The following is a 25,747-nucleotide window of genomic DNA, read 5'->3' as shown; positions in this document are numbered from 1 at the left end:
CTACCTCCCTCAGGGGACTCCCTTGTCTGGGCGCCAGGGTACTAAGGCTTCCAGAGGCTTTCCATAGCTTCCTCTCTCTGTCCCTCCCCATCCTCTCCTGGGGATACAGACTTCACTCTTTCAAGGGATGTGGTGACAAGCAGCTCAGCTTTCTGTACAGGCATGCCCTCAGCGTGTTCTCTGCGTTCTAGTCTTCCCTGCTTCTCTGCTCAGCAGGAAAGAGGAGTGGGAAGCACCCCTAGTTAGGCTTATGGTACTTCTAGAACCAGAAGACAAGCCTATATGCTGTCAAAGTAGACTTTGATGGTTCTCAAAGTAATTCAGCCTGAGAGTTTACTAAAATGCATATTCCAGCAGCTACCTCTATAGAGATGCAGAGTGGGTTTGGGCTTCAGCCCTAGAATCTGCATGTTTAAAGAGCTCTCCTTAAGCCACACCTTAAGAAACAGTGCACTCTATCTTGGGGAATGTGGGTAAGGGGTGGGGAGGAAAGTCACACAGCTGGGTCCCATAATGAACCCCAGCCTACATCCTGACTCTCCAGGAGCACATGGAAATGCCTTCGAAGTGCTGACCCTGTCTTGTCCAAGCAGCAGCTCCTAAGCTACTTCACAAAGACCCTGAGTAGTTTCAGTTATCTAGACTCCAGACCTAAATCAGCGATGCTAGCAGTCTGAGGTGCAAAACACACAGCGATTCTTCATTTAGAACCATTTTGAGCTAGTTGGGGCTATAGACGACGTTACTGGTTAATAGCACAGTGGAGCCACACTGGCAGGCTTTAACTCTCAGTCTAAGCCTCTTATAGGCTGTGTGACCTTGAACAACTTACTCAATCTCTCTGTGATTTGCTCTTCACCTGTAAAATGGAGACAGTAATGATACCTCATAGTACTGTTCGTGTGGAATTATAAATTACTTCATGTAACCTGTTTAGAACCATGCCTCGCCTCAGCAAAATGTCTGCTATTCTTTTTACTATAAATATTATACATATATATAAACAGGGTTTATAATATTTGTGAGGAATAAATGAGATGATGAGTGTAAAATGTTCAGAACTATTATTGGTATGGTTCCAGAGATTTAATAGAGAAATCAGTAGAAGTCCTCAAGGTGTCAGAGACCAAGGCCGTCCTGGATAAATACTTCTGATAATGGGATTAGTCAAGGGTCATTCAGAGACTCAGAAAGAAAGTGGCAGTTAGGGTTCTCTTACATCCAGAGTGTAACTAAAACTCTCATGCCTAACTTGTTGCTATAGATTTTGGGATTATGGGATTTTGTTCTGGGACCTGCTAGGTCTAATTAAAGTGTTAGGACTCCTAGGAGACCGGCTGTGGTTTGCACAGACAGGAGCTTGAAAAATGCTGTCATGAATGTGCTCCCAGCTCTGCAAAAGTGGAGACGCAGTCAGTAGCACTGAGTGCTCCAGGGGTCACTGTAGACTTGTGGTCTTTGTCCTTGCTGCCCCAAATCCACAGCTGTTAATTTATTAGGTTTTGTTAGAAGACACTCCCACACTAAAGAACTCCAGAGCTGAAGTGACTGTCCTGTCTTTGCTTCATGGCACCTGTGCGGGCATCAGTTCTGTGCACAGAGCTCCTTCCTTCTTCCCTCTCTCCCTCCCTCCTTCTTCCGCCCCTTCTTCCCCCCTCCCTCCCTCTTTCCTCCCCTTCTTTCCTCCCTTCCTCCCTACCTCCCTCCCTCCATCCCTCCCTTCCTTCTATCACTAGCCTGAGTGCAGCCCTGGAACAAGGACCATGATCATGAGGGGAAGGGGATGATGTTTCTGGGAAGGTCCAAAGAAGGCTATCTCCTCACTCCGGGCTGGTGTCCCCCACCACCTCCCTCATTAAATACTGGGGTTCACCTGGCTCTGTCCCTAGCCCTAGCCCTTGCCTTGGAGGAGTAAAATGGGAGAGGAGAAACCGCATCCAGTCCCATGAGGTCAACTAATACCCCTTGACCGTGGTGGCCGTCCAGCCCCCATGTCTCACCTGGGCTCAAAGCCAAGATTCCCAGTTTCTTGCTGGACATGTCCACTATCTAGCATCCCAAACCAAACAAGTCCAAACGGACCTTGTCACCTGTCTCCCCTCACTCTCCCTCTCTACTAACAGTCTTGTGTTCCTTGACTCAGTTGACAGTATCACCACAGACCCAAGCTGGAACCTCAGGATCCTTGTCACCTTTTCCCTCTCCTTGACCCCATGACAGCCAGCCCTGACATTTCTACCTATTGGCATGTGCCTTGAGCCATCCCCTCCTCTCGGTTCTCACTGCCAGTCATGGTTCAGAGCCTGTTCCGCTTCTTGCCCAGACCCTGGAGATGGTCTCCCAATTGGTCTGCCTGCAGCTGGCCTCTCTTCCCTCCAATCCTTCCACACCCTGGTGTGGCAAGGACTGTCTTCCTAGTCTGTCCCGAATCTACCTTAATGAAAAGCTCCAGTGGCTCCCTCTTGCTCACAGAACAAAACCATCAACTTGGCCAACGGGGCTCTGAATAGCTGACCCCAAACACTCGTCTACTTCCCTCCTGCTGCTGCCAGTGGTGCACCCAGCTACAATTGTCCTGCCCTTTGAAACATGCACTAGGCCCTGTCACGTAAATACTGCTCGCTTTGCCTGGAATGTCTTCCCCTGCCTCCACTGTTCCTCCTGACATAACCTGCCATCCCTCAAGATGCTGCTCAATCCTCCTTCATCTGTGGAGCCTTCCTCAACTTCCGCAGATAAGTTCCTCTACCACAGCACCCTTGGACCATGAGGGCTTATGTGTGCCTCGGTCCCTCCCACTAGATAGGGAAAGCCCCAAAGTTTGCCTAGAACCATACTGAATTCTTCTTTATGTTCTCAGTACCCACAAGCTTGGATAAAATAAGGTACTGGTTTCCTCATTTGTAAACTGGAAATAAAAAGAATAGTTGCTACGCCCTGTAGTTAGAAGAAAGAAATGAGATAATTCCTATAATATGCCGATAATGACAATGAAAATGATGATGATAAGAAGAAAGGCTAGTTAACACTCATTCAGTGCTTTCTAGGTGTCACTGTCCTAAGCTCTTTTCATGATTGAGAGTGAGCCAAATAGATGAGTCAATCCCTGGAAAGTGATTGTGTATGTGTTTGTGTGTCTATGTTCACGTACATATGTGATACGCATAATACGAATGATCTATGTATAACATATAAACTTCACAATGTGCCTGGTGTTTATTAGGAGCTCCAGTTTTTCCCTTTCTTCCCCCATCTCTCTGCCCTTCCTCATTACCCTTCCTAGTCATCCTCACATCCCCTTCTACCCCAGGGCTGCGATAAGAGAGATGAATTCAGAAGGGTGTCCCTGTGTCATTGTCGCTGACAGGAGACTGCTTAGTGGAAGAGAGAGAAGTCCTTGGAATGGCCTTTGGACTTGGTATCTAAGAGTTGTCTCCCCATTCAAGTTATCACTTCTTTGAGGACAGGGGCTATGCAATACCCCTGTTGTGTCTCCCATAAGCACCAGCACAGTGGTGGGCACATAACAAGTACTCAGTAAACTGTCTGAGGTCAGGCTCGGCTTGAGGGTCCTGGTTTTCAGCACTCTCAGCGTTTTCAGCAATCACTGAGGCAGGTCTTGGAGCCACAGCTGACAGGTTCTCACGAGCTCATAGACAGCAGCAGCTGGAGCCACCCGGGAGCAGCCCTCTTGGCAGTGCTCTGCTGGGGATGGGCCACCAGGCCAGGAGGTCGAGGACTTGCTTCCCGGACACAAGTCTGCCACTAACTGTCTGGGTTAGCCTGTGCAAATCTCTCCACCTCCCTGAACCACAGGGTCCTCACCTATAAAATGCTGCTCCTAGAAGCGTCTGAGGATGCATGACATGGCAGCTGTGAAAGCTCTTTGCCAAAAGGCTGTGCAGAAGTGAGGTGTTGCTAATTTCAAGTGCTGGGACTTCACTCACTTGGAAACATTCAGGAAGCGGGGGTGGGGAAAGAGAGAGCAGGGACTTGCATATCCAGGACATATGGGGGCCTATATTTGTTGTCCTCCTGCTTAATAGCATTAGTGATTCAAGCTGGTGCTGTCTGTTGAACACTCTGTCTTTTGGGATCCTCAGGGACAGGAGGGGTTTCAGAGCAGCAAGGCTGCAGCCAGTGCACAATACACTGAAAAATAGAGTGATAGCAATGAGGCGCCACGCTCACAGGTTCATACACATGCATTTGCACTCCTGACGGCCCCCAACGCTGCCTCGCAACAGCAGCTGGGGCTAATTACAGCCAGACAGACAGCGCCTTCTCCAGCTCACCCTTGGGGATTGCCTGATCTCTCAGAAGGGGTGCTGCTGATGCCACAGCTAAGTGCCTAGAAAGAACCCGGTGGGGGGTGGAGTGGTACAAGAGAGTAGGAAGCCGCCATGTGGCTCCCCGTCTTGTGAGTGTGGGTAGAGAGGAGGAGATGAAATGGAAGAGAGCTGGCTGAGATACAGATGCAGCTTTGTGTTAGCAGATGTGCTCTCCTGGCAAGAGGGAGCCTAGGCACTTAGCCCCTCCCTTCTCCTTCAGCTGGATCCACCCAGGGATCCCCTCTTAACTCTTCTCCCTCTTAAATCCCCAGCTTCCTCTTCAACTCAGCATCTGGCATAAAGCTCAAGAAATGTTGAATAAATGAATGGGCAAATAAACACACAAACCCTCCCCAAACCGTTAGTATTCCCAAACCCTGTTCCCACCTCACAGGCTGTAATGACTCCACAAGCCCTTTCCTCTGCTTTTCTTTCTATATACTCCCTTTGGACAGTGTCAACTCTCACCTAATATGCTTTTAACTCCCAAATCTCTCCTGGTAGCCCAGGCCTTGCCAGCTGCCCAAATGTTCCCCATGCTCCTCAAACCTAACGTGCCCCACATTAGAATCTTCAGCAATGACTTCCCCTGGGGTTTTCTAGCAGTGAGTCCTGGTCTGTCAAGGGCATATGAGAAAGAAGGGCCTGCTGTATGCCCCCTCCCCCCACCAGCAGGACAGGGGCAATGAGCACACTGGCAAAGTCATCAGGGCAAACTTCTGATCCCAGGGTCTGTCTTTACACCAGGATACCAAAGTTCTTCCCATCAACCTTTTAACTGTCAGCCCTCCCTCCCACCCATAAGGAAAGCCAAATTAAGAATGAACTGCCAAATTGGAGCTAACTGCCCAATGTAGGCTTCTAATTTGGAACCAAGCAAATTGTTTATATAAAGAAAAACCCTTGAAAAGAAGCCCATGTGAACTGGTGAAGTTATTTCTTCTTCAACATGCACTCTCTCTCCCAATCCCACTCTCACTGCTTTAGAATACTGGTATTCCTCCCACCTTCATCCCTCAGCCAGCACACACACACACACACACACACACACACACACACAGCCTTCCCCTCATTTTCCTTCTCATGAACCTTCACTTCATGTTGGAGCCCTGTCCCTATGATCACTGCAAACCCCCAAGTAAATATTGAACCAAGATTGGTGAAAACTGGAGATATTATTTCACCAAAGCAGTGTTAGAGGGAAGGCCCCCAGAATGTTTACTGAGGGTTCACAAATTATTTCCTGATCTTGGCAAAGATAGAAAATAAAGTCCCCCTTTCCTCCAGGTCCTCCTAGATTTGGAGAGCAGCCAAAGGAATAGATTACAAACACAGTGGCCCTTGGTTTCTGACTGCCTCAGGGCCTATGAAGGCAAAATCCAAGTTTCTTCATTCCTTTTCTCAGGGAGTCTTGAGTATTATACACTAGTACAAATGCAAGGTGTCATTATAACCAGCTATGTTATGACCACATCTAGGGATTTTTAGTTTTTAACACAAGGTGAAAGATGTCTCACCAATTTCAGTTTGACATGCAAGATGCAAAGTAATTTATTCAAAGCACTCCTGTGTTTCAAAACAGTCATTTATTCACTAAGCAAATCTCTGTTGAGCATTCAAAGAGCTGTAATTCATGGTTCCTGCTTTCAAACTACTCCTTTTCTAGCTGGGAAATGAAAACCCTACATACAAGGGTTAACTGACAACACAAGACCATGCCAAGTTCCTTCTCATGCCTGGTGTGGCCTATATGGCTCCTGTAGTTTTGGCAGTACTGAAAATTTCCACTCTATTGCTTCTGTCACTACTGTTGATCTCTTCTCCAATACAGGATGGTGAGTAAATGTGTCTCTAGGGTGCCTGAGTTCATATCTGTGTTCTGCCATTCACTAACTATGTGACCTTGGCCGAGTTATTCAGCGTGTCTGAGTCTGGTGCCTCCTCTGCAATGTGAAGATAATAATAGTAACCTACCTCACAGCATCATAGTGAGAATTAAATGAGTTAATACACACAAAGCACTTAGAATGATATCTGACACATAATAGTGGCTCAATAAATGCTAGTAATTATTATTTTCCTGATGTGCCTACTGTTCTTTAATACCAGAGGTCACAGTTCTTATTGGGCTTCAAGAGAAGCTGGTAAAGTATTCATTCATGCACTCAATCAACAAATATATGTTGAGCATCTACAAGTCCTTGAGTTAAGCCCTGGGGTCATATACACAAAGAAGACATGGCCCTTGCCTTTGGGACTAAACAATTCACTGGAAGAAGTCCTGGATTAATAGTGCCCTGATGCACCTAGAAGAACCAAACATAAATCCTCCCTGGAAGAACATGCCCACAACCCAGTTTTCATAGGATTACCAAGGATAAAGTCAGATTGAACATGAACTCATAATCCAAAATTGCAAAGAACATGATGAAGCCAGAAACAATGAAAACAGAATCAGGTCTTCGAAGACCTCAGGTATTGCAATTAGGTGATATAAAATATAAAATAAGTTTTACATGTATTAAAAAACAAAAGATTTTGAAAACATTACCAAAGAACAAGATACTAACAAAAAATAACTTTTTCTGGCCAGGCGTGATGGCTCATGCCTGTAATCCCAGCACTTTGGGAGGCCGAGGCGGGTGGATCACTTGAGGTCAGGAGTTCAAGACCAGCCTGGCCAATATGGTGAAACCCCATCTCTACTAACAATACAAAACTAGCTGGGCATGGTGGCATGTGCCCGTAATCCCAGCTACTTGGGAGGCTGAGGCAGAAGAATCACTTGAACCCAGGAGGCGGAGGTTGCAGTGAGCCGAGATCGCATGCCACTGCACTCCTACCTGGGCAACAGAGGGAGACTCTGTCAAAAAAAAAGAAAAACAACTTTTTCCTCTAAGTATCATCTTTTTATAGATGGCAAAGTTAGGGCTCAGAGAAGTGAGGTGACTCCTTCAATGTTACATAGCTAATAATGAGGGATTTAAATCAGGTTTTCAGTGTCTACTGGTTTTTGGCAAATTCAATGACTGGAGTTGTATTATTTCTTCCCTGAGTCATTCAACAAGTGAGATGATTACAAAGTGCTATGCTAAGTCTATAAAAACAAAAACAAAAAAACATAAAGATGAACAAAATAGAGTCCTTGCCCTCAAGTAGCTTAAAATTCAGTAGAGAGGCAATACTATAAACATATAAAAATAATTATTAATAGCAGGCTGTGTGGTAGAAACTACTGTGGTCTGGAACAGTAGGAGATGAGACTTGAGCAATTCTTGAAGAACAGGGTGGATCTACAGGGAAGACAAGCTTTGAATTGGCCAGTGGGGTAGAAGAGATGGAACAGCCTGACAAAAGCCATGGAGAAAGTGAACCTACAGAGCAGTTGAAGAAGGAGCAAGTGCATTTGGCCAGTGTGCTGGATATATGTAGGGGCAGACTTGTGCCGTCGCCTAGGACCCTGCACTCAGAAGTGCCCCACGCTTGGTTTAATGCTCTGCTTTGCCGCTATCTTGAAATCCTTGATTATTTTTAACACAGGGTTCCACATTTTCATTTTGCACCAGGACCCACAGATGATGTAGCTGGTCTTCCATAGGGGAATCGGGGGTAGGTATGGTTGGGAAGGCAGACCACTCTGGGGAAGGAAGGATCTGGAATTCCACTTTGATATTTGCCCTGCAGACACTGAGGAATGACTGAAAGTGTTTGAGCAGGGGAGGGATAGGGTGACTACAGTTTTAGAAAGCCACATCTTGGAGAGCAGGGAGTGTTCAGATGGCATCAGAGAAAGGAGAGATGGGAAATAGTCAGAAGGCTATTGCAATAAAGCAACGGGGGCCTGGACAGAAATAGTGGCTGAAGATATGGAGAAGAGGAAAAGGTCATCATTGATTCAGTTATTCATTCTGCAGATGGTTATGGCTACTGAGCACCTATAATGTGTTAGTCATTGGGCTAGGAGCTGGGATACAGGAATGTACAAGGCACTATCCCTAACCTCAAGTTACTTACAGTTCAGTGAGGGAGGCAGATAAGTAAACAAGCTATGGTAGCCTGATAGCCCCGTGCGCTAAGGGCTAGGATCAGATTACATTTAGATTGTTGTGGGAGCCTAGAGAAAGGATCCAGACAGAGAATTCTGAGATTCCCAAGAAGTAATATCTGAGTTGCATCCTAAAGGCCACAGACAAGGCACAGAAGGTCACTCCAAAAACAGGGAACAGGAAGTACAGAATCATGGAACATCTACTGTGTGCCAGGCTGGGGATCCTAGCTCTCAGACTGCTAGAGAAAGCAGACAACTAACCAGAGAAGAACAAGAGAATGTGTCCATTGCTATGATGGGGACACTGTGGGAGTACAGAGGAGGGGCATCTAACCCGGACTGGACGGCAGGGAAAACTGTTCCTTTGAGGTGTCTTCTGAGTTATGTGTTGTAGATGAGATGGTGTTAGCTGGGTGAAGGGAGGGAGGAAGGGATGGGCACAGCAGTGGGAGTTATGTGTGCAAATGCACAGAGGTAAGAGACCGTGCGTGGCTCTAAGAGAATTGTAAATGACTCCCTGTGATTCAATTCTAGAATGAACAAGCGAGAGCATGGGAGTGGGGGTTGTTATGACCAAAGAGGTAGGCCTTAAATGCCAAGCTAAAGAGTTTGGACTTCATCCTATAGAGCAGTAGTTCTCAGCCTTGACTCTATATTAGAAGCACCTGGGGAACTTTTAAAAAATACTTATACTGGATCCCACCCCTAGAAAATGATTTAATTAGTCTGCAGGAGAGGCATTAGAACTTTTAAAAGCTCCCTCCATTTATCTGAATGTGCAGCCAGGATTGAGAACCGTGGCTCTAGGGGGCCAGTTCTCAAATTTGAGTGGTCATCAGATTCACCTGGAGGGCTGTTAAACACAGAGTGGGTGAGCACTCTCAGAGTTTCTGATTCAGTAGGTACTCTAATGAGTACGTACTCTAACAAGTTGCCAGAGATGCTGGCGTTGCTGGCCCCAGGACCCACATTTTGAGAGCCTCAAGTCTCAGGTGTTGTGAGGCTATTTGCAAGTGTTAAGTGGAGGGGGTGGAGGTGTGAAATTATTTGATTTGCATGTTTGAAAGATCACTCAGGCCACTTTGGGGAGAATGGTCACAGAGGAGAAAGGAGAGAAGGTGAGAAAACATTAAGGTATTGTAGGAATCAAGACAAGAGATATCTGGAGGTGGGAGGAGTCCTGACCTAAAGCCCTGGCAGTAGGAATGGTGAAAATGGGTGACATTCAAGCAATGCTTAGGAAATACACTTAGCAGGGCTTAGTGACTGACTGAATGTAGAGGTGAGAAATAAAGATGAGTGAACTACAACTCTTGGGTTTTTGCCTTGGGCAACCAGTAACTCCAGTTTTACTAGGCATGGTAGTTACTGTAACAAAAAGTAAAATGTGTTACCAGGCTTAGGGTAGGACATGGGACAGGGGGGCATTTCTGCCCTCAAATCTCATAGCAATAGTCCCAGGGAATTCAACAGGCATCTCTCATTGTCCACTCAATCCCTATTTTCAGCACCATGAGTCCTCGCCTTGACCCTAATCAACTTGGGATTTTCCTCAAAGTACTTAGAAAGGAAGAGGAAGACGGTGACTACCCTGACATGATGGCCACCTACCCAAGCTCCAGGTATGAAGCCTGCTCCTCTGGAATTACTCTAGGTATGTTTACTTTATTCTTTCGTCATTTTAACAAATATGTATAGGGCTGCTGCCTAGAGGAATTTAAAAATATTCAGACGCCATGTCTCACACATAGGTAAGGAATTCATATCTCCTCTTACATAACCAACAAAGCAAATGCAGCTTAAGGACAGCCTGAAAAATAATTCATTCTACATAGATTTAAAATGTCTATAAATGAGCAGTTTTCCAGCGCATCATTGGTCGTGACTATTTGTAAGTCTCCTCCGTGGGCAAGTAGACTACCAGCAATCAACAAGACCAGCAGGAATGATGGATGGGATAATTATCCATTAGGGTACAGATAACTTTTGTATCGTAGGAGGGTTCGACAAGATAGAGACATGATAGATGGAGGAAGAGTTAGCTAATATAATAGGAGTTGCAGCTCCATTTCTGGTAGTAACTATTCTCTGGCTGAATCAATGATTAATCAAAGACACATTCTCATTTGAAACGCTTTGCTCACCGGTGCACAACCCCCGCTTTAGGTTAAATTTAATAGCATCATTAAAAACTGCTGTTCGAGACATTCAAATTACTTCTCTCCAGAAGAAATCAAGCCACAATAGAGAATGCTTTTGTGAACCCCTGGAGGGCAAGGGCCATGCAGGGTGTTTGTGTGTGTGTGTGTGTGTGTGTGTGTGTGTGTGTGTGTGTGTGCGCGCGCATGCGCACGCGTGCTAAACTTATAAATCCTCAATGCCTAGCACAGGAGCTGACACAGAGCAATCAATAAATGTTTGTTCAAGTGAAGTGAAATGAATACATTTGTCTATTCATTCATCTGTTTATTCCTTCGACAGACATTCATTAAATATAGGAATTAAAGAGCTCAGGTCCTGGACCTAGATGCTTCAGGCTTCAAATTCCAGCTCCAACCAGCTATATGATCTTGAGCAAATGACTTAGCTTCTCTCAGCCTGATGCCTGCTCTGTAATGTGGGGGAAATAATAGTACTTGCTCCTGTAGGGCTGCGTGAGGATTAAATGAATTAGTGAGTGTTTAGCACAGGCCCTGGCCCATAGTAAGTACTCATTATAGGGCAACTGTTATTGTTGTTGTATATATTAGGCTAGGCCTTTCTCAAGTAACTAGGTCATTAGAAGAAGCACAGAACCTCTTAAGAAATGACAAGGCTTTTGGCCAAAGCTGGTTTTCATTAAAGTGGTTATTTATGGTTCCCAGCCCAGAGCCCCACTGCCCTAGGCCTGCCATTCCTGGCCTGGTGCCCTCCTGTGGCAGCACAGGCTTTCTTTAGGTGGGTTGTGCTCTCTAGAAAAGCCTGAGAAATCGCGGAGTGGGAAGGTGAAGGAAGAAGGTAAGAGCTGGCCAGGATTCAATCACCCATCAACATGCAACCCCTGCCACACCCCCATCATTAACTCCCTTGGTTGCCTTTCTATGCTTTTGTATAGCTCTTCCTGGCAACATTTCTACCTACTGATTGCTATTTCTAATGTTTATCCTCTTGGCTCAGTTGAACAAGATTATCCTTGATTTTAATTTTAATTTTCAGGTGACATAGTAGAGAAAACTTGACTTGGGAGTTGGGTCAGGAGACAAGGGAGGCAATACAACTCAGTGATTTTAAGAGGATTCTGACATAGAAACAAGTGGTCACTGAAGAGCTGTGTGACCTAGACATTACCTAATGTCTCTGAGCCTCAGCTGTAGAAAAGAGAAAGTGACAATACTGGTTGTCAAGACTAAATGAAAACCACCTAGCATACTGCCTGGTTAACAGTAAAGTACTCAATAAATGGTGACTATGACTATTATTTTGAGGTCCTTGATCTGGAAACAGAAGCCCAGAGAGATTAAGGGGACAACACTCATGTTGTTATTTGGTGGCAGAGCCTTGTTGCTCCTTGGTCTCACTACTAAACCAGGCCTGCCTCTTTCAAACCTTTTACAGAACCCCATTTACACATACTCTGATATACTATTTATAATTACATGCATGGTTTTTTTGCATGTAGATTTAATAAATTCAAATGTATTCATCCCATAGTTGTCTGCCTGGAAGTTCTTATGAACAACTCCAGGGCAGGATCCATAGGTTGCTCATCGAATATGTGCTCAATAAATGATTGGTGAGTGAATGTTAAGCTTGCAGTCAATTACCTACCTGAGTTATGGATGTCCCTTACCTCCTGTGTTACATTACAAGCAGTGCAGAAAAGTAGAATGGGTGCAATGGACTCATGCAGGCCTGGGTTTAAACTCTATAACTGATAACTGGGTTCAAAGAACCTAGGAGTGCTGGAAAAATGCAGTTCTGGATAAATAGAGGAGGAGAAACAGTAGCAGTAGTAGTAATAGTAGTAGCCGCAGCAACAGCAGCAGTAGTAACTATCAACAAAAAGTGGAGTAAGGAAACTTTTCTAAGAATGAATTTTGCCCTCAAGAGCTGTGACAGGCCCACAGTTTGCTATGTGGAGGAAGTATAGTGTAAGTGAGTCAGATAAACCTGGGTTTGAAGCCTAGCTCTCAACTTATTAACTGAGTGTGACTTTGCATTATGTTTCCTGAGCCTCAGTCTCTTGACTGTAAAATTAAGATAAGGATAGTATCTACCTCACAGCTTTGTGGTGAAGATGAAATAAGATATGGTATATAAAGCATATCATAGCACAACACCTCACTCATAATAATGTCTCAAAAAAGCTATTTGATGAATTAATGAAAGTGTATCTTTAGCAAAATGCCATTAAAAAAAAACTACAGACACCCTTTAGCATCTGCCTGAGAGGAGAAGGAGGAAGAGACAATTCCAAATAAGAACTGTCTCAATACTTAACCACCTGTTTCTTACCATGCAACATCTAACATTGAAAGCACTGGAAAAAATAGCGTGATCAGTACAAACCATTCCCAGTGAATGCATAGAGAGAAACTGCTGTTTCACATCATAGCCACACAGTTGCTGGACCTGAGCGAGTCCCTCAGAGTGTGAATAAGTGTTTGAAAAGACAAATACAGGGCCTGACACATATGGAATAGTTGATCAGCTTAGTTCCTTTCCTACCCTTCTCCCAAATGGGTAGAAACAAACACACCACTAACCAACAAAGCAGCAACAGAAAAACTGAGTTAAAGTGGTTGAGAACTGATTATGGCGGTGACCTTACTGAATGGACCCTTCACTCTTGGCTCTAGTGTGGCCTGCCAGCCTGGAGAGCCTCTGAGGCTGAGCAATTAACCCTAGCAGAAAAGCCATGATGCCACCACATCTTCTCCTTCTCCTCTCTTCTCCCTTCTCCCTTCTCTCTTCTCTCTTCTCTTGTCCTCTCCTCTCCTCTTTCTTCTTCTTCTTCTTCTTCTTCTTCGTCATTGTCTTCGTCTTTGTCTTCTTCGTCTTTGTCTTCTTCCTCTTTCTTTTTCTGTTTTTTTTTTTTTTTTTTTTTGAGACCAAGTCTCACTCTGTTGCCTAAGCTGGAGTGCAATGGCACAATCTCAGCTCACTGCAACCTCCGCCTTCCAGGTTCAAGCAATTCCCCTGCTTCCACCTCCCGAGGAGCTGGGATTACAGGCATGTGCTACCACGCCCAGCTAATTTTTATATTTTTAGTAGGGACAGGGTTTCGCCATGTTGGCCAGGCTGGTCTCCAACACCTGACCTCAGGTGATCCGCCTGCCTTGGCCACCCAAAGTGCTGGGATTACAGGCATGAGACACTGTGCCCAGCCTCCTCTTTCTTCTTTATGAGTGTGGAGGGTACAGGACATGATGGGGTGGGATCAACTCATGGCCTAGGCTACAAAAGCTGTCTTTTCTCCTCTTTCTGTTCTTTGCCCCTCAGCCCCCAGTTCTTGTTTGGACATGCACTGAGAATAGCATTTAGGATTCCTGCATTCTCTATCTCTTTTCTAATGTTTGGATTGGCTGTTCGCCAAGGCAACTGAATAGTATTTTCAAGGAGCAAGTGAGTTTGGGGAAGATCTCTTATCTTTTCCAATATATTAACTCTATGTGAATTAAAGCCATCAGAGACCCTCTTGGAAAGAGCATATAAGTTCTCCCGGGGCTTCCAAATTAAAGTCCCTACAGGAGACCCAACAAGGTTGTCATTTTTTTTTTTTTTTTTTTGAGGCGGAGTCTTGCTCTGTCGCCCAGGCTGGAGTGCAGTGGCCGGATCTCAGCTCACTGCAAGCTCCGCCTCCCGGGTTCCCGCCATTCTCCTGCCTCAGCCTCCGGAGTAGCTGGGACTACAGGCGTCCGCCACCTCGCCCGGCTAGTTTTTTGCATTTTTTAGTAGAGACGGGGTTTCACCGTGTTAGCCAGGACGGTCTCGATCTCCTGACCTCGTGATCCGCCCGTCTCGGTTGTCATTTTTAAGGGAAAAATACCCAGGCATGGTAGTTGCTGCTAGGAAATTTGAGAAGTGACCAGCAGGTTACATTTCTGAGGTGAAAACCACTTTGTGTTCTTTGTAAGCAACTGTTTGATGTGTGGCATTGCAGTCATGGGTGTGAAACATCTGGTTTTAACCAGAATGTGGGTGATTTGCTCACAACTGGGGAGGACAGGCAAATATGGCTTTGCCTCCTGGTCTCGTGTCTGGCCCAGACGTGCAAATTCCAATCTGCAAACTCATTCTTCTCTGCCAGGATTCAATAGGTTAATGTCAGCAACTGGCAGAGGTCTGCCTGTGGTTATAGTGAGTGGCACATGGCAACAGGTAAGGACAACAAAAGGCTGCCAGAAAAGGGAGCCCAGCTTGTCTGAGGGCCAGGTAATCTGACTTGCCAGTCAGGGGAGGGAAGACGTCCTGGTTCTGGGCCAATACTGGAGGTACAGGGAACAGAACCAGAAGAAACCTGGACAGGGAAAAAGAGACGACAGGTGCGATTTGTTGAGCACTTACTCTGTGCCAGGCACTATGCCAAGTCTGGGTGTGTTCTCTCATTTGATCCCAGCAAGAGCCCCATTTTCCAGAAAGGGAAGCTGCAGCCATGAGGCAAAAACAGATCAAAACTGGGAACTTAGAACAACACGAATACCAAAGCACCAAGAAGGCAAAGCAGTTGGAGCTAGTTGCCAAGGAAACTTCAGGAATCTGTGTTCCTTATAGCCATGGCCACTGGGATTTGGTGATTTGCATCTAAGCCACTGCATCCCTTCAGCTGACTCCCTTATTGAGTCAGCTTTTCCTGTCATACCTCAAGGTGGTTGGCAAAGGCACAGAGCTGGTTTGGCAAGGACCGGGACCAGAAGAGGGATGAACAGGTGTCTGCAACAGATTCCTCTGAAGAATACTTTAATGGCCATATGCCATAAAACTCAGGCTAGCATGCCAGTAGAAGAGGATCGATGAGTTGCAATAGACAAATTGGCGCATGAATTTGAGCTTTGTTTACACTTCTATAACCAATGTTACTCATTGCCTTATGTGGAAATAAGATTTTCTGCCATCAGTAATACCTGTCGATAAATGCAAATATGCTTGAATTTACTTAGCAGAGACCCCTGCTTAAGCATAGTGACAATTGCAATGAAAGCACAAGTCCCACTGAAACTAGCACACAACACAAGTCGCAACACAACTCTGACCCATGGCTTATCTACATAGTCTTCCCTCACAGACATTAGGTCTCATTTGTTCTTAAGCCAAAATTGTCCTTGGCTCTGATCAGCAGTTAGTGAACAAATGACACTGTATTGCAGCATCCTGCCACTAGGGTGTACAACTCCCACACGCATGAAAAGCAAGCATCTCTCACCTTCAGACTGCTGTGCCTACAAGCAGCAAAGTCCAAGTGCATGAAAAGAGTTAAATCCTGCTTAGTCCCTTGAAGGGCTAGAAAGCATTTTAAAGGTGACATACATCAGAGCGATCCATTTACACTGGCTGGGCTGTGCAACAAAGTCAGAGGGGCTGGATGAGAACCTTAAACAATGACAACACAACTGCATTCCCAGCTGTGTTAAATGACCAGCATATCATGATTGCCTTTTCACGCAAATATCAATGACATAATGCTAACAGGCTTGCAGCTCTCTCGCTGGTGTAATAAAACAATGACCCAATTATTTTCAAGGGCTGAGGCAGCAGATGCAATGACTGGGTATGTTGTGCAGGGCGCCGTGTGTGATGGACGGGGCACAGTAGGGCAGCAAACTGTGTGCTGAGGATCGGAAACCTGCTTCCCGAGCCAAAACTCCTGCCATTCATCTGGTCGGAATAAAAATAAAGCCATTCAGTATGAAAGTTCCCACTTGTTCTCACGACGGAGGCCAGTTGGGAAAATGTGGTGCAGCAATGACTGAAGCAAATTCTGTTTTAAAAACCAGCCGGTTTGTGGGTATTTGTTTATTTATAACTGCCCCACCACCACCTCCCCACACCCTGCCTCATTCTGCAAAGGATTTGAGATGGGATTGGAACACTGAAAGTTTGTTTAAGTCCTAAACAGGTCCAGCTACTTTTTAGACTGATGACAAAATGAAACCTTTGGGATCAAGCGCCTTGCTCTGTGGAACACTGCTTTGGTTTTCCCAGTCAGAGCTAGTCCTCCTTGTACCCTGTGGTGAGAGGGACCTCTTGCACCAGAATACCCTTGTGCCCAGTGTTATAAGCTTGACCAGGGAAATACACATGAGCCCATAAGCCCGAAGCCTGAAAATTATTGAGGAATATGGATCCACTTACTCCCTCACTAATTTGCTCATTCAACGAATATTCCTTGGTAGCTATTCCAGAACAAGCTCTCTTCCAGGCACAGGGGAAGCAAAAATGAAGAAGATCCAGTCTCTGCACTTGAGAATCTCCTCGTAGGAAGGACAGACAAGTAAACAAACCCCTGTTCTGTAATGTGGCCAGTGCTGTAGTAGAATCGTGCCTGGGGGTGGCATGGGAGGTGTGGGGTAACATGAAGTGGGGGCTGCAGGTGACATGGATGATTTAGTTTGTGGACTTGGACTCAGACTGCCTTGGGTTAACTTTTGGTTCTGCCTCTTGCTAGCTGTGTGACCTTGGGCACTTTACTTAACATCCCAGAGCCTCAATTCCTTCATCTGTTAAATGGAGCTAATAATAGAGTTGACGTCATTGGGTTATTATGAGGATTAAATGAGATAATCTGTGTAGAACACTTAGAACAGTTCCTGGCACATAGTAAATACCCAATAAAAACTTAGCTTTTATGCTTTTTATTTCTTTGTTTAATTTCATAAGACTGTGTCTGGCGATGAGACTCGAAGGACTGGTTTCTAAAACAGAGCTGTTTTCAACAAACTCTTCCCTTTTAGCCTGAATTTTTTTCCTATGGAATGACACAGTTCTGCCATAATTTTTCCATCAGCAACCATATGTCTGGCAAGAACCTCAGGAAGAAAATATTTTCCAGATGGTTTTGCTTATGTCAGCCTACTATGTGCCAAGCACCACTCTAGAGGAGAGGGACACATTGCTGAGTGACACAGACAAGGTCCCTGTCCTCTTGGAGCTTACATTCCAGTGGGAGAGACATACCATAAAAAGACAAATATAAATAGACATAATTACCCAGAGCAGTAAGTGGGGTTAAGGAAGCATTGCTAATAAAAGACATGTAAGGGAGGAACAGGAGGCATCTAACTGTGGGTGGTCAGAGAAGGCTCATCTCAGGAGGTAACATTAAGCTGAGACTGAAAGGTTAGGAAGGAGCCTCCCATGCCAAAAGCAAGAGGAAGGGCAGTCCAGGCAGGAGCACATGCAAAGGCCCTGGGGCAGGAAAAGACTTTCAGAATGCTCCAGAAATGGAAAGACCAGTGTGGCTAAGACACACAGCCCTGGGAGGGAGGTAAAGCCAGCAGGATTAGTACATGCATTTTGAAGCTGAGGAAATGGAAAGCCCAGAGAGATGAATGGACTTACCCACAATGCCTTGCACAAGGTAGGCGCTCCATATGTTGTAGAATTCACAGTCGGTAGGGCGGGGCTGAGGCCCTTTGCCTTCCAAATCGGACTGAGATTTCCCACCACAACTAGGAATCAGCTACCCAGGGAGACTGAAACATACAGTCGTTTTTGTTGGTGAGTCATAGGCAATGCACATTAGAGTATGGGGTCGAGTGGCCCCAGCTGCTGCCTGTGTGTATAAAGGGCGGGGGTGGGCTCAGGCCGTGGCTGAAGCTTTTTAGCATGTTTATGATGAGCTGAAAGAACTCACTGCTTAATTTAAAATACGGCTCACACATACACATACAATTCAGCAGCTGGAGGAGCTGCCAGGAAATGAGACTAAGTGTAGAAAATTGGAGGATCAGGAATATCAGGTACTCGGCTCGGTTTCCCAGCTCCCATGGGCTGTCTCTGATCCCATAAGGTCCCATCTTCCCTAACAAACTCTAGGAGGTCAAGACATGGTTGGGGACCGCGGCAGTTTGGGGAAGGGAAGCCTCGCCAGAGCCCTTGACGCCAGCTACGCTGATTGCCCCACCCAGCCTTAAGCTTGCCTGCCTTCCTCTCGTTCATGTTCCTTGAAATCTGAGGCTGGGAAAACTCATTTGGCCCTCATCGCAAGCTGCCTGTGCTAGCTGCTGCTTTTCCTGATTGTGTGTATCTTGCCTCCTCAACCACACGGGGGCCTTCGGCACACACTTGAGGAATTGAGTTGTTTTCTTTTGTATTCACTTCAGCTCTCAGCGCAGTAGTATTTACACAGTGAGAGTCTCGAGCGTGTTTGCTCGTGGGTTGCAAGATAGTATCATTTAAAAGCCTTTGGGGCAGAGTACCTGCTCTTAATAAGAACCTCAACTTGACAAAAATGTGGAAGACCATCAGGTGTATCTCTGGTTTCCTTCACATTGTTCCTCTACACACAGAGTCCCCAGCCTGCATGCTGGATGAACCTACAACCTCTCAATCAAAATGCTCCACAGGTCATCTCTTTGGGTTCTTTGCTCAGATTATCCCTTCTGACTGGGATACCCTCTCTCCCAGCTGTACCAAGCATAACCCCATCTCACCTTTCAAGGCCAAATGTAAATGCCATCTCTGGCATGAAGCCTTTCCAGGCACAATTCATTGCTCTTGCCCCTGAACATAGCACCCCGTGTCAACCTCTTTTATGGTACAGGCTGGTGGACTGGAATGACCTCTTTTCAAATTCCAACTCCATCACTTCCCAAGGCTACCTCCATTTTCTCTTCTAGAAAAAGGGATAACAACATCAGCCTCAATGGGATGTTGGAAGTCGCCAATAAAATAATATCTGCAGCCCACATAGCACAAGACTCGGCCTCCAGAGCTCAGTAAGTGTTTTTTGTCATCATCATAATCTTCATCATCTCTGGGAAGCAGAAGAATGTAATAGTTCCAGAACTGGTTTGGTCACTTCTTAACCATGTGACCTTGGGCCAGTCTCTTCCTCTCTGAGGCTCTGTTTCCTCATGTGTGTCAAATGAAGGGATAATAGTTTACCCACCTCCATCACAAAACCTGCTGGGAAGATGCAAAGACATAATAATATAGGCAAGGCAAACTACTAAGCACAGGGCTTATCACATTTAAAAAATGCTCATTTGGGTCTACACACCCCTACAACCTAGAAAACTCCTTTAAAGGCACAGACAGTATTTTACTTATCTTTACAACTCTTGCTGCCTAGCCTAGCCCAGAACCTCTGCAGCTGGCAGACTCACAATAAATCATTGTTGAATTGAATTGAAAACCCAAACCAGATGTGCCTCCTCCCCTGTCAAATGAAGCTTTCAAGCTGGTGGGTTGGGCCTGCTGCCTCTTCATCCCCCCTCCCTCCGAGCTGAGCAGCCACCATTGTCTAGGCCTGGCTCTGGGGAATGAGGCAGCACCGAGAGGAGGGACTCAGAGTAGGGAAGGATAGATGGGACTAGGTGGGATGAGTGCGGTAGGGAAGAGCACTCTGTCTGTTCCTGGTGACCCCAAACAGACTGCCTTTGAAGGGTGCTATCCTGAAGTATCTGTTGAATGAAAAGTGGTGACAGTCCAAAAGCCCTTCGCCACCAGCACCTAGCTGTGGAGGAAACCCAGCTCTCCCCACAAAACCGAAAACTGGAAGTAAATGAAGATATCGGGAGAAAGCTTCCTCTTCCTTTAGCAAAGATAGTGATACAGACGTTCAGAGAGGTTCAGCTCTGAAATAATGAGGCCAGGATTTGAAGGTGAGTTCAGCTGGCACCATGGGCATGCTTTAACCACTGAGCAACCTTGCCTCTAAGCTACTCTTGCTGTAGGACAGGAGTATGTATTCACTCTTCTCACCAGCCCCACAGGACCCTTAGAAGCAGAAAGTAGAGCTTTAATGGTGGACAATACTTTAAAAAGTATAAATCTGTTACAAAACCACAAAAAGAGGCCCATGTCTTCAGTGTTTCTGAGCCAGAGCTATGTAGACAGGGCACAGGGGGTAGCATGCTAACCAGCACAGAGTCAAGGTAATGGGCCACACACCTGAACATGGCCACTTGGATTGTAACTCTGGCTTTGTCACATGCTAGCCTGACTGACCGCAGGCAAGTGATTTAACACCCCTGTGCCCCATTTTCTCACCTGTCATATGATATTAATAATAGCACCTCCTCACAGGGTTGTCTATGAGGAGTAAATAATCTAACATTTGTAAAGCAGTTACCATGTGCCCAAGACATGGTAAACACTAAACAACTGTTTGTTAAGTCAAAATAAATACATACCTCTGTCCCTTTGTAGCCAGACTAGTCTAGAGGCACTGTTGCCAAATGGTTAGCACATGCCCATGGAACCAGCTGAACTTGGCTTCAAATCCTGGTCTCATGATTTCAGAGTTGAGCCTCTATGAAACTCAGTTTGACCATCTCTACCATGCGAACAATAACAGTCCCTTCCCCACAGGCTGTTGAAAGATTTAAATGAGATATCTCCAAAGTCCAGAACATAGTGCCTTGCCACGGCAGAGTGAGTAAGCACCCAATTAAGGCAGAGTATTCATCATCTGAGTCTGCTTCCCATTTTTTGCCTCTTCTGGGTTAACACACAATATATAGTTTCGGAAATCTTGCAGCAGTAAGGGAACAATGTCATCATTTTGCCAATGAAATTCCTAAACATTTTATTCAAGAGCCAGAAAAGGCAAACATTTTTGGTCATTTCTAAACCACCGAAGTATGGACAATCAGTTTCCCCACTCAGCAAACCTGACTCCCAAAGCTGTAGAAGTCACTTTGCAGGACAAAACTGAAGGAATGAGTATTTTACTGCAAACAAAAGCCATCTTTGTTTGCGGCCCAGCTTTGGGAGAAAATAAATACCTCAACCCAGGAGCTTGGAAAATTCTTGAAAGTTCTCATTTTATTCCAGCAAATCCAACCTAATTGGCAAGATTCCTGACCATGCAAACCTGAGTCAGAATGAGTCACCTTTACCCACCCGTCTCCCCACAGCACCCAGAAACCAGCAGAGTACGTTGGACATCAATACATATTGGTTGTCGGTTCTTCCATGGGAGCCCCAGATTCCATTTCTACAATGTCTGCTACATTGCCAAAACAATCCAAAAGCAGTACTAAAGAACATTTTGAAAATGGGGAAAAAAAGCATCCATCACTCACCACTCTAACACAACTCTTAATTTTGTGTGGAAAGTTCTCTTCCAGTCTTTATCCACGTGCAGACATATTTTTATAGCACTGTAGTCATAGGGAAAAACTGCAGCAGCTTCAGCCAAGAATCAGATACCATACAGCTCATGTCACTAAACTTTCCAAGTGAGAGCTTTTTCTTCTCTCATTCACTCCATTCATTCATTCATTCATTCAGTCATTCAGCTAACATAGATTTAACCATGGCTCTGGTGCTACAGCCCTGGGGAGTACAGAGATGACTAAGGCACAATCCCAGTTCTCAAGCTGCTTCCAGTTTAATGGGGGAAACAGACAAAACAGCAGGAAATTATAACACACTGAGATAAACATGAATGCTGAGAAAGCACAGAAGAGGAGTATTTAAGGTGCACAGGAAAGGGTGTGGAGGATAGGGAGGCAGAATATATATATATATGTATATATATGCTTTCTTCTTTCTTCAGAAGAAAGCAAGGTGTCATCAGGTGACCAAAAATAGTTCTGTGTGACTGCATGGGCAAGTGGTAGTGGATGCAGTGAGAAAGGAAGGAGGGGGCCAAATCATTAAGATCAAAGGTTTCTGTTTCATTCTGAAGACTGAGGGGAAGCTCTGGAAGGACTTTAAGCAGAGTAGTAGCACAGTCAAGTGTGCATTTTAGAAAGATTGTCCCAGCAACAGAATGGAAGGTAGATTGTAGGGCGTGAGATAGGTAACAGTGGAGCCATTTAGCAGCTTGTCACAATAATTCATCAAGATAAGGAAGGTCTAAACGAATGAGATGGCTTCTCCACGTACAAATTGTGTCACGTTAGTGAGTGACTTAACCTGTCTGTGCCTCAGCTTCCTCCTCTATAAAGCAAAAATAACAAGAGTATTGACCTTGCAGAGCTGCTGGCAGGATTAAATGAAATACTGCATGCAAAGCACCTGGCACAGTGGCTGGTACCTAGAAGACACTCAGTACATGTCACTTCCCCTTTCCCCTCATCCTTTTTCCTCCACTTCACCCTTTCTTAAAGGCTGGCATGGTATGGATCATGGATGTGGCCAAGGCAGACTCTAACTCAGACAGTCTGACTCCAGAGGGCTATGGAGAAAGTTTGCAAGTGCTATTGTCAGGACAGTTAGTTAGAAGGATTGTTTAGCTGAGTCGAGGGCCCCGCTGAGGTTGGAAACTATGACTTTCTGGTGGGACTAACCAACAAAGTGATGGGATTTTCTCCAGCAATGTTCCTCCATCTGGGCATAAGCACAGAGGAGGAAACTGTCAGTTAAATTTATCCAGACTTGGGATTTTGCCTCATGGATGCAGCAGAAAGACACAGGGCAAGGGAGCTGGGGATATACACAAGATTCTGAAAGCAAACAGACTTTACTTCAAATCTCATCTGTGCTGTGGGACTTTGGGTAAGTCATTCAACCTCTCTGAGCCTCAGTCGCCTCATTAAAAGGAAAACCACAAGAGTACCTTCCTCATAAAGTTATTGTGAGGATAACATGAGATTATTGAAATGATGTCATAAGATGGGTAGTATATGCCTGGCATATACATATTCGTTGTTATTCTTATCATCATCATTTTCGAGGATGGAAAGGGAAGGTAGTAAGGTGAAAGGGGCTGATGGGATGGAAGAAATGGATGGAGGGGTCTCAGAAACCTGGAGAGCCTCCTGAGGTAAAAAGAAGAGCGTTGAGGCCAGCCAGCAAGGTGTAGATGGTAGGGGGTTCTGACTGATGATGAAGCATGGTAAGGCTAGGATGAGAGTGTGTCCTGTACATGGATCACGGATGTCCAACTCACCCAGAATGATGTCAGGACTTGGGGTGGAGAAGAAGACAGTGAGCCAGATGTCGAACTCTTCTTTGAATGTGGGGGTAGGGGGGCTGACCAGGAAGGGATGGTTATAAAGAAGCGTCAACGAGGAGAGAAGTAGCCAGATGGCATGAGAAGGAGGAGTTCTTGGCTGAGGACGGAGGACTAACAGCCTGGAAGCAAACAGGGGAAGCTAGAGCACAGACCCCACCTCCCAGCCCTAGGGTGCCTGTAGTGTGGGAGTGTGGACAGTGTCCACTAGAGGGCGCTGGTGGCAAAGCCGTGAGATCCGCCGTGGAGACTCAGGTTTCAGCACTTCCAGGCCCGGAGGTACACAATAGTGTTCTGTAAAATTTATCCAGGGTGTAGGGGGAATTGTTTACTGCAAGGTGGAGGCTTCCAGAGGGTACTGAAAAGAGTGAGAGAGGGCGGTAGTGGGGAGGGGGATGAGTCGGGGTGGCGGGGATGGGAGCACTGAGCAGTATGAGGATGGTATGGGAGAGGACAGATGACGAGCAGGGAGGCTTAACGTTTGGGCTGTGGCCAAGAACTGGGGGATGTGAAGCCTGGTGGGATTAACTGTCCTCGGAATTCCAAATGGAGCTTTTTTTCCCCTTTACATCTTTTGTTTATTATAAAAGTAACACATGCTTGTTTCAAACAACTCTAATTATTGCTCAAGGGAAAATCTACCTCTCCTATTCTACTCCGCAGTGTTGACAGTCTGTCTATCCTTCCAGTCTTTTCCTGTATGTGTAACGTATAATACCCTTAACAAAAATCAGATCCTACTATACTTACTCTTCTGCAACTTGCTTTTATCACAATACTATATTGGAGATGTCATTGCCCATCAGTATTTAAAGACCTAGCTTGTCTTTATTTGGGGCTACATCGTCATTGTCGTCATTATACTAGTAGTTGGAATAGTAATGGGTAGCAATTATTAAATGCTCTGTGCCAGGTCCTATCTGAATATTTCACATGAATTATCTCATTTACTCTTCACAACTTCATGAATGGTTATTTTTCCCATTTTACAGATGAGAAAAGGCACAGAGAGGTTAGAAACTTGGTCGAGGTCGCATAGCTCATAAAAGCTCGAGGAGGAAGTCAAACCTAGGCAGTCTAACCAAGGCTCAAACTCTTAATCATTAGCATAGTAATGCTTAGTATGTCATTATTGGGATGTGTTATAGATGATTTAACCAGTCCTTCACCGAGGTCATTTAGTTTTTTCAATTTGTTCCTATTTACAAATAATGTTTAAATGAACATCCTTATACATGAAGCATTTTGCAAAGATAAACTCCTAAGAGAGGACCTGCTGACTCAAATAACATTTCCAGTTGTCCTCCAGGTGTGCATCAAGAGTGAATGAGTGTGCCTGTTTCACCACATTCTCACAAACTCTGGGTTTTCGTGACCTTTTAAATGTTTGCCAATTTGAGAGGTAAAAACTGACATTTCAATCATCTCAATATTGTTTTAATTTGCATTTCTTAATTATTACTGATTGGTATTCCTTTTAATAGGGCATAGGCCCTTTGGGTTTCCTCTGTGAATTGCCTGTTCATTATTCTTTGAGCATTTTGCTAGTAAATTGTTCATCATTTTCTCACTGATCTATAGAAGCTCATTTATTCATTCCTTCAACAAGTATTTACTGAGTATCTACTGTATGCCAGGCACCAGTCTAGCACTAGAAATATAATAGTGAGTAAGCAAAGCCTGAGCTTTCATGAAGCTAATATGTAAGCAGAGGAAATAACAGAAAAGCAAATCGCTAAATCATGTCATTGCAAATCATGGTAAGTACTGTAAAGAAAATAACGCACCTCTTACAAATGGAGCTGTTGGAGTATTCTGAATAATAAACCATTGTCTTCCTTCTATGTTGTGACTTTATCCTGGTTTATATGTTGTCTTTCCACTTTGCATGAGATATCTTTCACCATACTCAAGTTGTTAAAATTTTGCATAGTCAAATCTGTCATTCAGTTTCTTGTTGCTTTGCAAAGACTCCCTACCTCAATATTCTCTTATGCCTTCTTCTAATCTTTCAATGGTTCTCTTTTTAACATCTAAATCTGACCTAATTGGATTATATTTTGGAATAAGGAGTGAGATAAAGATTCAGCTTTATATTTTGATGGCAGGCTGGTTGTCACAGTAAATGGCACCATGCATTAAATTGTGCATCCTTTTCCCCAGAAATGTTGAGGCTAAGGCCCAAGAAGGGGCAACTCTTGCCCAGGGTCATGTAGCAAATTAGTGGTGACCAAACTCTTCCTAGATCTTGGGACTGCTGAC

General features: G+C 45.1%; 1 protein-coding gene across 1 annotated transcript in view; it reads right to left on the bottom strand.

Moving 5' to 3' along the window:
- The window catches only part of RTL9 (retrotransposon Gag like 9), a 37,517-nt gene extending 19,522 nt beyond the window's left edge, over nucleotides 1-17,995 (bottom strand). Inside the window, exon 1 of the mRNA XM_010388417.2 lies at nucleotides 17,917-17,995. The gene's annotated coding sequence lies outside the window, so the exon portion shown is untranslated. The remainder of the gene's footprint in view (nucleotides 1-17,916) is intronic.
- Nucleotides 17,996-25,747: the final 7,752 nt, after the last annotated feature.

This window comes from Rhinopithecus roxellana, chromosome 7, assembly GCF_007565055.1.
Source record: "Rhinopithecus roxellana isolate Shanxi Qingling chromosome 7, ASM756505v1, whole genome shotgun sequence".
NCBI classification, from domain to species: domain Eukaryota; kingdom Metazoa; phylum Chordata; class Mammalia; order Primates; family Cercopithecidae; genus Rhinopithecus; species Rhinopithecus roxellana.
The sequence above is the reverse complement of the archived record's forward strand: the minus strand, read 5'-3'. Positions and strand labels throughout refer to the sequence as shown.